This window comes from Hyperolius riggenbachi, chromosome 6 (genome assembly GCF_040937935.1).
Source record: "Hyperolius riggenbachi isolate aHypRig1 chromosome 6, aHypRig1.pri, whole genome shotgun sequence".
NCBI classification, from domain to species: domain Eukaryota; kingdom Metazoa; phylum Chordata; class Amphibia; order Anura; family Hyperoliidae; genus Hyperolius; species Hyperolius riggenbachi.
The window spans coordinates 233975102-233988558 of NC_090651.1; positions in this window are offsets into that span (position 1 = coordinate 233975102).

The following is a 13457-nucleotide window of genomic DNA, read 5'->3' on the forward strand; positions in this document are numbered from 1 at the left end:
CCGTTGCTCATCCCTGGTCCCGGGCAAATCGGAATGGTTAGGAGGTCTCAATTAGGCGCGTCGCTAGGGACAAGGATTCCGGGCAAATTCCCAGAATTCCCTGGCACTATGCACTGGATGACAGGGCCCATCAAAGAGGAGGTGGAACGGGGGTGGGGGGGGGGAGAGAAAGAGTGTGTGTGTTTAGCCTGTGTGAGTGTGTGTGTGTGTTAAAGTGTACCCGAGGCGATATGTGACGTGATGAGATAAGCATCTGTATGTGTAAGTGCAACAACATATTAACGCGGACCTGAATTCAAAGCTTACTCTCTGCTCTATAAGATAAGCAACGTCATAATAACCTTTAAAGAACAAACATTTCTTTGATACAGCTGATACAACTCCTGCAATAAATTTGCAGTGTTTCAACTTTCTGCTTTCATGGAAACAAATGTATCCTGTATTTACCAATTACCTCTTTGCTGTGGCAGTCAGCTGACACAGCTAAGGGATAAAATTACAACTTGTGCTTAGTCACATATGAGGGGGATTAATTAGACAGGCTAAACTCTCTAAATACATACAGGGTGCATTTCTATATGTTTTCTTGTGTCCTGTGCAAGCGTTCACGTCCACTTTAATAACCAGGCTGTTTTACTTGTTTTATTTTGCTGCCTGGAAGAGTGGAAATGACAGCTTCTGTCTTGTCTGTACATTGTCAGGAATATAGTAAACATCACTGATAAGCAAATTACAGCCATAAAAGTTTTCCAGGCAAAATACAACTTCTGAGAGCAGAGAGAGATAGAAAAAGGTCAATAATTCATGTATTTTCATTTAGGACACTTAATAAGCTGCCACTGAGCAGAGACAAAACATTCACTCTACTTTGTAAATGTTTAAATATAAAATAAAACCATGGGATAGCTAAAAAAACAAAAAAAACCTTTTTAGGCATAGGAGGATAAATACAATTGTTTATCTCATTTATCTCAGTTTATTTTCACCTCAGGTTCAGTTTAACCCCCTTGGCGGTACAATAAATCCGCCAGGGGGCAGCGCAGCACTTTTTTTAATTTTTATTTTTTTAAAGCATGTAGCTAGCCGGCGATCGTTATGCACACGCAGCTAGCACTTTGCTAGCTGCGTGTAGCAAAAGAAAAATTATGTAAATCGGCCCAGCACCCTCCGGCGGATTACCCCGTGTCCAGCACGGGGTTACCGCTAAGGAGGTTAAAGAGGACCTCCAGTAAAATCAACCAAGTTTAATTCAATTCTCTGTAACATCTTGGCCTCGATTCATAAAGCAGTCCCGCATGAGGAAATGCTGAAAATGCCTCACTTTACCGACCACACAGCAAAATGTGTATTCATAAAGGCTTTTTCCGCATGAAAAGCCGACATTCGCGAGCAGAGTGATAAATCACCGCCTTGCGCGGTGATTATCATAACAAAAGTAACAAATGTCAATTCATAAAAGTTAGAGGTAGCGGTATGCAGATGGGGATTACCGCTACCTCTGATGTGGCGAGAAGCGTGCGGAATACATTGCAGTGAATGGGACAGACCTCCCAAGCAGCTGCAGCAGAGAACACCGCACGGAGGGACTCCGCCTGCTTCTCCTACAACAGCCTAACGCTAGCCTACAGCGGAATATCTCCGCACGCCTATCACAACTGGCAACATTTTTATGAATTACCACCCTGAAGGCTGAAATACCGACAGCGGTGTTTCCCCGCTCGACTTTACCTTACCGACAGAACTTTTATGAATTGAGGCCTTTGTGATATTCTGGGGATTTCACTTCATTGGTAGAGTAGGTCAGCAGCATCAAGGGTCACACCACAGTGGCGAGTGAGTCTTTTTAGGGTAAAAATAAAACAATCCAGCTTTATTGTCAGTCAAACCATGTCCATAAACAGCAACAAAATAAACCACTCTGGGTATGCAGTACCTGGGTATGCAGTATGCACTGTAGGCACAGCACAAAAGTATACAGCCTTCTTCAGCCACACTGGCTTTTCAGTGACACCCTGCCACGGGCCTAATGGCAGTCCTGGTGCCACTCACCTTTTTTCAGGCTTCTCCTGGTTTACCAGTACTGGAGTCCAACTCCGCTCCAGCACTTCCGCATCGGCAGCTTCCCTGCTGCTACAGGCCTGGCAGCCCTCTCGGCTACACAGCCTTTCTGGAGCCTGCTTGCTCCACATACAGCCCACCGCATTCTGAGTGATACAGCCTCTTATGCAAATTCCAACAGGTGAACCACTTAACCCTCCATCTGCCAGACTCAGGCCTAGACTTGGAGGAGGTGCGTTTAAGGCCTACCCTTCTCCCAATACACGCCAGCCCTGGATCCCAAACTAACCTACATGATAGCGTTGCAAACGTGCAACAACAAACACTATCCAGGACCTTTTCCTTCAAATCCAGGCCAGAAACGAGCAGACAACTGCTCTGATCATCACAATTTATATTAGTGTTGGCAGGTGCCAGGTGAAGTAACTCACCCGTACTTCTGGATTTTGAAACTCTACCCCCATTGGCAAAACCACCATAGCAGTTTCTGTTTGTTTCAAGTGTTGTTAAAGCCGTGGCCACTCCTACCTGGGTTGTCTTGGCCCACCCCCAGATTGGCAGCTGTTGCCTAATAGGCCCAAGCTGGGGGTAGTCCATGGCAATGCAGGTGGGGTGAGCATGGTTTCAGGAAAATGTTCATATTGGTCTAGCCGATTGGGGGAGCTTTTCAAAGTAATAGACTTATAAGCGAGCGGGTGAGTTGCTTGCCTGGCACCCAGTGATACTAGTATAACTGTCACAGAGTATTACATGCTGCATTTCGTATGTGAGCTGTAACGTTTGCTGCATTTCATATGTGGGGGTAATGCATGCTACTTTTCATACTTGTGGGGTATTGTATGCTGAATTTCATTTGTTGGGGATAATGTTTGCTGCTTTTTATATGTCAGAGGTAACGTTTTATGCTTTCATAGGTGGGGTAACATTTCCTGCATTTCATATATGGGGGTGGTATTTATTGGTTTTAACATCTGGGATCACATTTGTGCATTTCATATTTTGGCGGTATCATTTGCTGCATTTCATATGTCAGAGGTAACGTTTGATGCAGTTCATATGTCGGAGGCATTAATCAGAGATAAAGTTTGCTGCTTTTCATATGTTGGAGATAAAGTTTGATGCTGGAGGGAGCTACTGTTTCCTGTGTTATAATTTTTGTTATAAGAATTGCCATTTATAGAGTGACAGTGTCTCAGTACAGTGTTTGCCATAGGACTACCTACCAAGTGGGCATTCAGTGATTCGCATGCAGGCATGCGCAGCCCTGAACACTGTGTGGTTAACTGGCAAACATTGGTGAGAGGGGACACTAAACAGGACGTCGAGCAGAGAAGGCTGCAATCGATGAAGTTCTAGGTAAGTCAATGCGAAAATGAGTAAGAGCATTGCAGACTCACCTGCAAAGCAGCAACAGGTGTGTGGCATCCGTAATCTGTGCATACTACGGCCGAGTATGTACAGAAGGGGCGATGTGGGGAGAGTTTGCAATGAGGTGAGAGCTTCCAAATGTGAAGGCTGCGGGAGCATATTTTAAACAGGTAAGTACTTAGGATAGTACTTAGGTAGGGGAGAGGAGTTTAGCTCCAGTCTACCAAAAAGAGCAAACAGAGCTCATGAGAACCATAAAGCAACGTGATCAATTACGATATATAGTGATTAATTTAAAGTGTACAGAGTACAAGCTGCAGGGCGAAACCCAAATCATTAATAAGAATTGATTTGTTTGTATTTCGATTTCAGGAGTTTGGCAATATGGAAGCAAGAAAGCTGAGGTGCTGGCAGCCGAGACAGAGATGTCAATCGGATAAGCAAAAGGTTCCAGATGCCAATCCGAGTTTGGAGAACAGCGAGATTTCTGAGATCGGAAAGAGACTGAAAAACGAGATTTCTGAGATCGGAAAGAGACTAAAAAAACTGACTGAGCAGAGCATAATGCAAATTGCTAATGTTTTTCTTTCCCAAGGAGGTGCTCTGCTAATGAAGAGTACCGTGCTGATGGTGATCCTAGGCTGCCATTTCGTCCTAGGAGACCGAAGAGAAGACATTCTCAAGAACAATAAGGGGTTAATGAGAACACAAGGCCCAAACATGTTAATGTTTGGAGGAAAAGAGGCTGATCCTCTTCCACTTCCCTCTGATTGGCACGTGGGAACCAAGCAGGGAAGGAGGAAAAGATCACTTGTGCCAGGGGGAAACAAATTTCATGGCACAATGTTGGTGAAAGGTATCGAGGGTCAAGTGTGCTGGAAGTGTGAGGTTGGCAGCAGCTTAAATCTGCCGTGGAATGTCACACTCCCAGAACCAAGGTACCGATCCAAAGTTTTGTTAAAAGGTACATTGCAGTACAATGGGTACATGCAAATGGTGGAGTGTGTGGTTCAGGAGTACCTTGTCTTGGTTATCCAGAGTGAGATGGTTCCAGATTGGAGAGGAACGAGCAGGATGCGTCATTTCTCTTACAGGAGAGATGCAGGGAACAATATCACACTCTGGAGTTACCAACAGAGGGTGTCTCTGGAACAACTCTACACGTGTAAAGGCTGGAATGCCGAGGGTTTGTGGTTCTCGAAACAAGAAGTAAAAATCGAGATCCAGCCACATTTCCAGGTGACAAAGAGGGTGGGTAGAGCGATCCAGAGGGAGGGAAAGCCAACACAGGGAACCCCATTCTCACTACACGGGTCACAACAGGGGTCAATATTACACAGTCCATATGCAGCCACTTATCCTCAGGCTAGTTGGGTAAGTGAAGAGGTACTCTTAATTGAAAGATTGCAGAGAGTACAGTCTTCCCGACCTCAGGTACGCATTTTGCCTCAGGACATAAGGGGGGAAGAGGTCCAATCAGGAAAGTTGGGGTCATATTTTGTCATTGAGATGTTAAAAGATCCTGTACACCTGAGATCGGACAAGGAGAGGTTTATCGATTTTTCTGGAGAAGGATCTTTTGCATGGAAGCATCAAGATCTTTGGGTGAACAAATGGAAAGGGTGCAACGCTTCTTTATGCACCGCTACTTCCTTAGTTCCCACCTCAACACATGTCTTACACCATGACCTGAGAGGTCAACATTTTTTTTTGCTAGACGGGGAGGTGAAACAAGTAGAGTTTTCATCATGCTGGCAATTCTCACAGAGGTACCTGTGTTTGCCGGGGCAAATCAAATTTAGTGAAGAAGCCTACTGGCTCAATAACACAGAATACGAGGCTACCATTCAAAAGATCCGCCCTGAAGCCAAACCGATAGTTCCGGTGGCTGAAGGAAAGGTTGGTTTTTTAAACATAATGTCTAATGACACATTCAAGGTACATTTTCATAATTGTTCCGATCAGGTAGATTTTTCGAGGGGAGCTTATTGTATGAGCGGAGATCCCATATGGATCAAGTCATCCAAGTTTGATGACGTCATTCATCAAATTGTTAAGAGAACTCTAAAGTTCAAAGCTTCAGGGGGAGTTCCCATCCTGAAAGATAACACACCATGGGACAAATGGGTACAGGTTTTGACCCAAGACGACCACACTTTGTTACAACGGTTAAACAAACAGAACACTAAGTTAGAGGTAAGGTTTCACCATGATCCAGGTGATCTTAATGAGGTAAAACACAAATATAAGCAGGTGAGTTCCAGTCTGACCTGGTGGAAAAGGTTTCCGGCAATGTTCTATGGAACTCGGACTGGGCCTCTGCAGTTCAAAATTTCTTCCTATACCCACTGGTCGTCGGGATGGGGATGACAACTTTGGGCATCATTATCCAGGTGAGGTTGTGTGTTAAATTACGCAAAACAAATTAACCTGGTCAAGAGATTGGTGCCTCATAAACAATCTCATGAACCAATATTTCCAAATTCAGGGAAATACAGGGTTACGGGAATAGGTGTAGCAGTACCTATGATGGGGCTGATTGTATAAAGGCGTTCTTTTAGAAGACACCTGGCACTGCTCCGATGCTTAACAGACAAACAAGTTTCACTTTTCTGTGATCATGCAAGTTTGTGAGTGATACGCAAGTGCGGAGAATGTGGTATAGAGGGATTTAGAAGGAGGGCATCCCCAGAGAGCCTGGTTACAGGACGACCAAGAGGTCTTGCCCTCTCTCCCAGGGATAACCACCTAGAGCAGAGAAGGTGTGTGAGCACGAGCATCGGAAAATGAAACATAAGGAAAAGAAACCAGGTACTGCTGGGTTCAGAAGCAGGGATCTGCGGATCAAGCCATTTTAGGGGGGATTGTTATAATTTAAGTAGGCCTCAGTTATTTGGACTGAGTTTTAGGTAAAAGGCTTGTTTGCAGAGAATACCTTTAAATAGAGTTTTCCGTGATGCAGGCAGAAGCATCTCAGTGTCTGCTTGAAGCAGATGTTGCTAGCAGATACTGAGAAGATGTTCCTAGTCCAAAGTCTTAGGCCTACACTGCCTCAGACAAATGGACTACGGGAACAATCAACATAGGCCATAATTTCCAAACATAACATTCCTGTATGTGGGGAAAAGGGATCATAGAATATTAATCAAGTAGGTGGGTATTATGACACCACGAGGGGTCTGCGCCAATAGTAGATTTTGGGGGATGGCTCAGATGAAGTCACGATTAACTCTTTCCTGGTCAGTATTAAGGTTCATAATGGGCCAACGAAGGGCACTCTTACTTTCACGCTCTCTATCTACTGACTGGAACCTGTAACGATCTGCTCAGCTGTCTGCACGGGCAGACAGCTGTTTGTCCATTCTTTAGGTCTGAATGCTACAGGTCTCTGCAAAAGAGACCTGTCTTCGCTTTGCAAGTTTCAGAGTTGCTCTGCTGAGGAATTTGCATACACTTGTCATGCAGATTGCCTAGCTGCCTCCTTTGAAGGCTTGCAGTATAAATAACATGTTCTCCCAGAATCCCTTGCTGGTCATGAAGGTTTGTTCCTGCTAACTCTCCTAGAGTGTCAGCCTTGCTTGTTTGCTAAAGATTATCTTAAAGTAATTCCTGGGGACTGCACTAGGCATCCCTTCTAGTGCAGTCAGGTTGTATTATTTGTATTGCCTTGTTCTCCCTCTCTGTCTCGATTGCCTTGTCGCCAGCGGCGGTCGACAGGGAATCGTTCTGTCTGTCTGGGAGTGTAGGCCAGAGCTGCGGTTGCTACTGGCTGCTCAATCTGTCTGGATTGCATTAGCCCTAGTGGTAGTTGCAGTGCTTCCTTCTGTATTCTGCCTTAGGGGTGCTAACCAGAGCAGCGGTTGCTACTGGTAGCCCCATCTGTTTGTCTGTCTGGATCGCATTCGCTCTAGCGGTAGCAGTGGTGGTTCCTTCTGAACTCTGTCTGGGAGTGTAGGCCAGAGCTGCGGTTGCTGCTGGCTGCTCCTTCTCTCTGTCTTGTCTTGTATGTAATGTGTTTCATTGGTTAGTTAGGGTGGCACGCTTATCACTGGGCGCCTAACGCGCGGTGATCGTGCTTAAACGCGTTCGCTGTTGCGAATGAGTGCGGTGTTCGCGTTTAGTTAGCGTTTGTAATTTTCCTTATTGTTCTTGCTTGCTGTGCACTTTGCTACTCTCGTGCTCTGTCCTGCTCGGTCTTGTGTCGCTTTTGGCAATCGCCACTCTTGCGATTGCGTTCCCACTTTGGTTCTGTTGTTGTGTGTTCACCGTCGTTGGGTGGCGACTAGATTGGTGGACACACATTTATTCTGTCTCTGTGCTCTCTCTCTTTTAGGGCTATCCAGCCCTACATTGCTTCAACTCGTGCAATTCCTATCTAGACTGCTATATGTTTATGAGGATTTTTGACTTTACTTCTGTGAGCAGCAAAGTTTTGTAAAAGTTTAGTTTTACATTTGCTATTATGTATGGAATTATTTGAAAAATTCAATAAAACATTTAAAACAAATATGTAGCAACTTCCAATGTTCTTGTTTATATTTTTCAGATCTTCCTCTTTTTCTTCTCTACCTGCCTACGAGCTTTACTACTACTTTGAATAATTCTTCACTATGGTTTAAATCCTGATAATGTGTGACACCTTGTTCATTTTTTATATTTTTGACAACCCTATTGTGGATTCCGATAAGGAATAAACAGTACATCCAGAAAGTATTCACAGTGCATCACTTTTTCCACATTTTATGTTACAGGGCCAGATTTATACTTTCCAGTGCCCAAGGCCACTGCAACCAACTTTAAGGCTGGTTTCACAGTGGGACGTTACAGGCGCACGTTAGAGCAGCCTGTAACGCACCCCACCGCACAGCAATAAAAAATCAATGGGCTATTCACAGTGCCCACGTTGCGTTACTCAGTAACGCTGCGCCATAACCGAACGTACTGCATGCAGTACTTTATAAGCGGCAGAGCCGCGTTAGACTGCTTGCACATGCGCTGTAATGTTGGGGAGGAGCGGAGAGCGGCCAAGCACATGGCTAATTAATATTCACTGCACTCAGTGACGTGCAGTGTTTACTTCCTGGAGCGGCCGCTCTGTGCGGCGATTGGCCGGCGGGACCACGTGATGCTGCATGCGTCCAAGAGTGCGCATCACGGCATCACGGACGCCAGAGTGAGCTGCACAATGCGGCTCACTCTGACGTCCACATTAGAGAGCACCAGGCATTGCGTTTGGGGCACGTTATGCGACCATAACGTCCCCTAAAACGCAACGTCCTACTGTGAAACCAGCCTAAGGGGTTTTTTTTCACCGTGCACTCCTCTCTCTTTCTAACTCCACACCACTCACTTTCAGCATATTTGTTTTAAATGTTTTATTGAATTTTTCAAATCGGCACTTGCTGATAAGCGCAGTGCGCCAAAACCACCTGCTTAGAATCAGACACCTATTGCTCAGCCATCAAAAGACATCAACTAGTCGATAAGAAAATTGTAACCCATTACTCTCCATATGGGGCTGAACTAATGTATAGGTTCTTTTCAGCAAGCAGATAGTTTTTCTGTTAACATGGTTTGTTCAGTCACAAATGCATCCCCAATCCACTGTTACTGAAGTAATAAAACTGGAATACTTATTAAAGAGTAACTCCACTGGCTGCAAGCTTGTTCCAGGTACAACTTCACTAGCTGTTCTTATTGCTAAGCCTTTGTTAGGCTCTTTTCCAGTTGGCTAACATGGCGCAATACTACCTTTAAAATGGGCCAGCAAGGGGATAAGATAGAGGATGCTGCCATACATTTCTCTAGGGGAAAAAAAATCTTATCTCTTTCTGTTTAAGATTTATTAGTTTAAGGTGGAGGGAAGAGAAGAGGGAATGGGGGGTTGCTGACCAGCTACACTGTCTGACAGCTTGGAGTTCTTAAGTAGAGCTGAAATGCCCATTAATGTGTACTGTCTGTACAGGAAAACTTTTTTTTTAAAGAGTTCTATTTCTACAATCCTGGCACTAATCACTGAAACGTATATGTCCCAGGATCGTTAGGACACAGCAGATGCTTCGCTGCAAGCTGTAACTGTCTCATTGCACTCCAGGAAGTAAGTAATATGCACGGACCTCTGGAATACCAGGCTTTGTGTACAACAAAGCAGGGCAGCTTCGGACCAAAAGAAATAATTTGCTTTGACATGTGGCCTCTTATGCTACCTAAGCCCTGCCGCCCTTCAACTTTTTCAGCGCCCAAGACTATGGCCTTTGTGGGCTTTCCAGAAATCTGGCCCTGTTTACAGCTTTATTCCAAAATGGATTAAATTCATTTTTTCCCTCAAAATTCTACACACAACACCTGATAATGACAATGTGAAAAAAAATGTACTTGAGGTTTTGGCAAATTTGTAAGAAGAAATTTGTGAGAAATCACATGTACATACAGTAAGTATTTACAGCCTTTGCTCAATACTTTGTTGATGCACCTTTGGCATCAATTACAGCCTCAAGTATTTTTGAATATGATGCCACAAGCTTGGTACACCTATCCTTGGGCATTTTCATGCATTCCTCTTTGCAACACCTCAAGTTCCATCAGGTTAAATGGGAAACGTTGGCAGTGCCGGATTTGTACTCTTTACCGCCCAAGGCCGCTGTCACCAGCTCCCCCCTCCAGTATAGGTAGCCAGATGACCCCTTCCCTCTAGTGTAGGTAACCTGATGACTCCCTTAATCCCTCCTTTTCCCACTTCCCCCCCTTTCAGTACAGGTAGCCAGCTTGCCTTCACCCTGCAGCAGCCATCAGTGTCACTCATTTCTCTGCTCATCTCCAGTGCAGAAGCTTCCTTTTCCCCTCTGTCTCCAATGCTGCCCAAGTCCATCGCCGCTGGCCACAATGCAAATGTGCGCAGAGAGCAAGGTGGCTGCTCCACAGGTGGCTAGCAGCAGAGTACCACAGTCAGGCGCTCACCTGATCTCCCTGCATTGCAGCATTTGCAAGTTTGCAAAACTGCTACTTTGGTGCCCTTGCTTCTGTGGTGCCCTAGGCCATGGCCTAGGTGGCTTTGTCCTAAATCCGGCCCTGAATGTTGGTGCACAGCCATTTTAAGATCTCCTCAGAGATGTTTAATCTGATTCAAACCACTGGCTGGGCCACTCAAAGACGTTCACAGAGTTGTCCTGAAGCCACTCTTTGATATTTTGGCTGTGTGCTTAGGGTCATTGTCCTGCTGAAATATGAACTGTTGCCCCAGTCTGAGTGCAAGAGCGCTCTGGACCAGGTTTTCATCCAGGATGTCTCTGTACATTGCTGCAGTCATATATCCCTTTTCTAACTAGTCTTCCAGTTCCTGCCACTGAAAAACATCCTTACAGCATGATGTTGCCACCACCATGCTTCACTGTAGGGATGATATTGGCCTAGTAATGAGCAGTGCCTGGTTTCCTCTAAACATGATGCCTGGCATTCACACCAAAGAGTTCAATCTTTGTCTCATCAGACCAGAGAATTTTGTTTATCATGGTCTGGGAGTCCTTCAGGTGCCTTTCGGTTGAACTTTAAATGGGGTGACATGTGCCTTTTACTAAGGAGTGGCTTCTTCCCCTATCGCTCAGTTTAGATGGCCGGCCAGCTCTAGGAAGAGTACTGGTGGTTTTGAACTTCTTTTACTTACGGATGATGGAGGCCACTGTGCTCATTTGGACCTTCGAAGTACCAGAAATTCTTTGGTAACCTTCCCCAGATTTGTACCTTGAAACAATCTTGTCTCAGAGGTCTACAGACAATTCCTATGACTTTATGCTGAGTTTGTGCAGAACTGTAAACTGTCCCAAACTTATATAGACAGGTGTGCCTTTCCAAATCATGTCTAATCAACTGAATTTACTACAGGTGGAGTTGAATTAAGCTGCAGAAATATGTCAAGGATGATCAGGGGAAACAGGATGCACATGACCTTAATTTTTAGCTTCATGGTAAAGGCTGTGAATACTTATATACATGTGCTATATCATTTTTTATGTTTAATATATTTGCCAAAACCTCAAGTAAACTTTTTTCACATTGTCATTATGGGGTGTTGTGTGTAGAATTCTCAGGGAAAAAATGAATTAAATCAGTTTTGGAATAAGGTGTTGTTCACAATATAAGCGTTTGCTGATTTTCTTTGCCTTGGCGATTTTTCAGATCGCCCTAAAAGCGCTTGTGTAATAATTTCCTAAGACAGTGTTCACATGTAAGCGTTTCAATTTTATTGAAATCATAAACCCGCTACATGTACCATTCAGGGGAGGACTGGGACCTTTTGGCCTGGAGGGAAAACACAAACTAGCGGCCCATTTTCACGGCAGCCCGGGCCCTAAATTACATCACACACGTGCCCCACGTGCTATATGCCAAAAGTCTTATGGGAAATACAGCAAGGACAAATGAGGAACAGCGTGACAGGTAAAGTATAATGCACTGGCAATTGGGGGGGGGGACACATAAAATATTTTGAGTTACAATGGCCGGGGTTTCCGTCGCGTTCATTGTTCGTGATTATCACACTGGATCAACCTCATCAGCCCGAGATTGCCCAGCCTCTCAGATCGATACTTTCAACCAATTTCCACCCGAAATCAGACAGATATTTTCCCACGGACCTGCAGGAAAGCCTCTGCTCTGCATCATGCTGTTTATATTTACCAACTTGCCCACCCTCTAATTACTCTGTAATTAGGCATTGAGTTCCCTCGACCAGCCTAGTGGTTCACATTGCCTTATACAAAAACATGTACCAGGCACTGTACCAGCCCTAAAACATTAAATGAGAGGCAGCCTGGGGGGAAATTTCCCCCCTGGCCAGTCCTCCCCTGGTACCATTTTCTGAGCGCTTTGGCTCAATAAAAGATATAGGGAAATCGCAAAGTGCTTAAAAAAAGCGCTTTATATAGCGATTTCCCAAGTAGTGTTGCTCGGATACCTCATTATCCTATTCGAGTTTGGTCGAATTCGGATAGTAAACTATCCGAATTCACTCGAAGTTCAATATCCGATGTAATCGAATATCCGATTCGACCTCGGATATCCGACGTCACTATCCGAGTCTGTATTCGAGTAAAATATTCAAGCTGGCCTTAAATAGCTTGTAAAACTTGTATTGGAGGTCAATGATGCATGAAACCACCTTTTTTATGAAGAAAAACATCAAGTGATTATGTGGTGATGTATATTTATAAAAAAGGTCTCAAAAAAAGTAAATTAACTTCATGAAAAGTGTTCGCATGAGAAGGTGTGTCCAAAATGGGTGTTGGAAGTCTTCATTTACGTCGTCTTCATCTTCTTCTTCTATATCTTCTTCTTCTTCTTCTATATCTTCTTCTTCTTCTTCTATATCTTCTTCATTTTCTTCTTCTTCTTCTATATCTTCTTCTTTTTCTTCTTCTTCTATATCTTCTTCTTCTATATCTTCTTCTTCTTCTTCTATTTCTTCTTCTTCTTCTTCTATATCTTCTTCTTCTATATCTTCTTCTTCTTCTATATCTTCTTCTTCTTCTTCTATATATCCTTCTTCTTCTTCTATATCTTCTTCTTCTATATCTTCTTTTTCTATATTTTATTCTTCTATATCTTCTTCTTCTTCTTCTTTTTCTTCTTCTATATCTTCTTCTTCTTCTTCTATATCTTCTTCTTCTATATCTTCTTCTTCTTCTATATCTTCTTCTTCTATATCTTCTTCTTCTTCTTCTTCTTCTTCTTCTTCTTCTTCTTCTTCTTCTTCTATATCTTCTTCTTCTATATCTTTTTCTTCTATATCTTCTTCTTCTATATCTTCTTCTTCTATATCTTCTTCATCTTCTTCTTCTTCCTCTTCTTCTCTATCATTATATTATGTGTCTTGGTTTTCCTTTCTTTTGTAATATTTTTTTTTAATTCATTTGTGGAAATATTTTATTTTAATAACACCATAGGTATATTTGTGTTGATGGCATAATAGGTAGGTAGTGGCACATTGCAAGCCACAGCGCCTTTTTCTGTGTACCCTGGCGGTGGTAAAACACAGA